At 47.4% G+C, this 1,933-nt stretch overlaps 3 non-coding genes and 1 pseudogene across 3 annotated transcripts; all 4 read left to right on the forward strand.

Annotated features, from left to right (window-relative positions):
- Positions 1-177: 177 nt before the first annotated feature.
- Positions 178-283, forward strand: LOC123177519 (uncharacterized; annotated as a pseudogene).
- A 368-nt stretch (positions 284-651) lies between these two features.
- On the forward strand, positions 652-770 carry LOC123177517 (5S ribosomal RNA). Its single transcript, XR_006488976.1, has one exon. It is a non-coding gene; the product is annotated as a 5S ribosomal RNA (ribosomal RNA).
- A 370-nt stretch (positions 771-1,140) lies between these two features.
- Positions 1,141-1,259, forward strand: LOC123177516 (5S ribosomal RNA). Its single transcript, XR_006488975.1, has one exon. It is a non-coding gene; the product is annotated as a 5S ribosomal RNA (ribosomal RNA).
- Positions 1,260-1,630: 371 nt separating this feature from the next.
- LOC123177518 (5S ribosomal RNA) lies at positions 1,631-1,749 on the forward strand. The gene has a single exon (XR_006488977.1). It is a non-coding gene; the product is annotated as a 5S ribosomal RNA (ribosomal RNA).
- Positions 1,750-1,933: the final 184 nt, after the last annotated feature.

The following is a 1,933-nucleotide window of genomic DNA, read 5'->3' on the forward strand; positions in this document are numbered from 1 at the left end:
AGGGGTGGAAACCGTGGTAAACTCGTCTCCGTGTTTGAGGGGGGGGGGGAGTAAGTAGTATATATAGGGCATTATCCATTATTAGGCAACGGTTGTAATGGTAGTAAGAATGGCAATCATCTTTGCAGTGGACCTGGGAGTGGCAAGCATAAGGGACGAAGGCGGGGGTAACATGTCGGATGCGATCATACTAGCACTAAAGCACCGGATCCCATCAGAACTCCGTAGTTAAGCGTGCTTGGGCGAGAGTAGTACTAGGATGGGTGACCTCGTGTTGCATTCCCTTTTTAATTATTTTTTGCGGCTCGTGACAAACATATCGCATGTGCGCGATATATATTAACCCCGTTATATTATTTTTGACATTTGCGATATGTTTTAGCTCGCTGCTCATTGGTCACGCGTCTAGAGGCGGCTTTGTGGTGTAGGAGCGCGTTCTGAAAGGGGTAAAAAATACGTGTTGCTGCGGTATAGTGGGAGGGGTGGAAACCGTGGTAAACTCGTCTCCGTGTTTGAGGGGGGGGGGAAGTAGTATATATAGGGCATTATCCATTATTAGGCAACGGTTGTAATGGTAGTAAGAATGACAATCATCTTTGCAGTGGACCTGGGAGTGGCAAGCATAAGGGACGAAGGCGGGGGTAACATGTCGGATGCGATCATACCAGCACTAAAGCACCGGATCCCATCAGAACTCCGAAGTGAAGCGTGCTTGGGTAAGAGTAGTCCTAGGATGGGTGACCTCGTGGGAAGTCCTCGTGTTGCATTCCCTTTTTAATTATTTTTTGCGGCTCGTGACAAACATATCGCATGTGCGCGATATATATTAACCCCGTTATATTATTTTTGACATTTGCGATATGTTTTAGCTCGCTGCTCATTGGTCACGCGTCTAGAGGCGGCTTTGTGGCGCGAGGAGCGCGTTCTGAAAGGGGTAAAAAATACGTGTTGCTGCGGTATAGTGGGAGGGGTGGAAACCGTGGTAAACTCGTCTCCGTGTTTGAGGGGGGGGGGGAAGTAGTATATATAGGGCATTATCCATTATTAGGCAACGGTTGTAATGGTAGTAAGAATGACAATCATCTTTGCAGTGGACCTGGGAGTGGCAAGCATAAGGGACGAAGGCGGGGGTAACATGTCGGATGCGATCATACCAGCACTAAAGCACCGGATCCCATCAGAACTCCGAAGTTAAGCGTGCTTGGGCGAGAGTAGTACTAGGATGGGTGACCTCCTGGGAAGTCCTTGTGTTGCATTCCATTTTTACTTATTTTTTGTGCCTCGTGACAAACATATCGCATGTGCGCGATATATATTAATCCCGTTATATTATTTTTGACATTTGCGATATGTTTTAGCTCGCTGCTCATTGGTCACGCGTCTAGAGGCGGTTTTGTGGCGCGAGGAGCGCGTTCTGAAAGGGGTAAAAAAATTCTTGTTGCTGCGGTATAGAGGGAGGGGTGGAAACCGTGGTAAACTCGTCTCCGTGTTTGAGGGGGGGGAGTAAGTAGTATATATAGGGCATTATCCATTATTAGGCAACGGTTGTAATGGTAGTAAGAATGACAATCATCTTTGCAGTGGACCTGGGAGTGGCAAGCATAAGGGACGAAGGCGGGGGTAACATATCGGATGCGATCATACCATCCCTAAAGCACCGGATCCCATAAGAACTCCGAAGTTAAGCGTGCTTGGGCGAGAGTAGTACTATGATGGATGACCTCCTGGGAAGTCCTCGTGTTGCATTCCCTTTTTAATTATTTTTTGCGCCTCATGACAAACATATCACATGTGCGCGATATATATTAACCCCGTTATATTATTTTTGACATTTGCGATATGTTTTAGCTCGCTGCTCATTGGTCATGCGTCTAGAGGCGGCTTTGTGGCGCGAGGAGCGCGTTCTGAAAGGGGTAAAAAATACGTGTTGCTG

This window comes from Triticum aestivum, unplaced genomic scaffold, assembly GCF_018294505.1.
Source record: "Triticum aestivum cultivar Chinese Spring unplaced genomic scaffold, IWGSC CS RefSeq v2.1 scaffold84035, whole genome shotgun sequence".
In the NCBI taxonomy this organism is placed as follows: Eukaryota; Viridiplantae; Streptophyta; class Magnoliopsida; order Poales; family Poaceae; genus Triticum; species Triticum aestivum.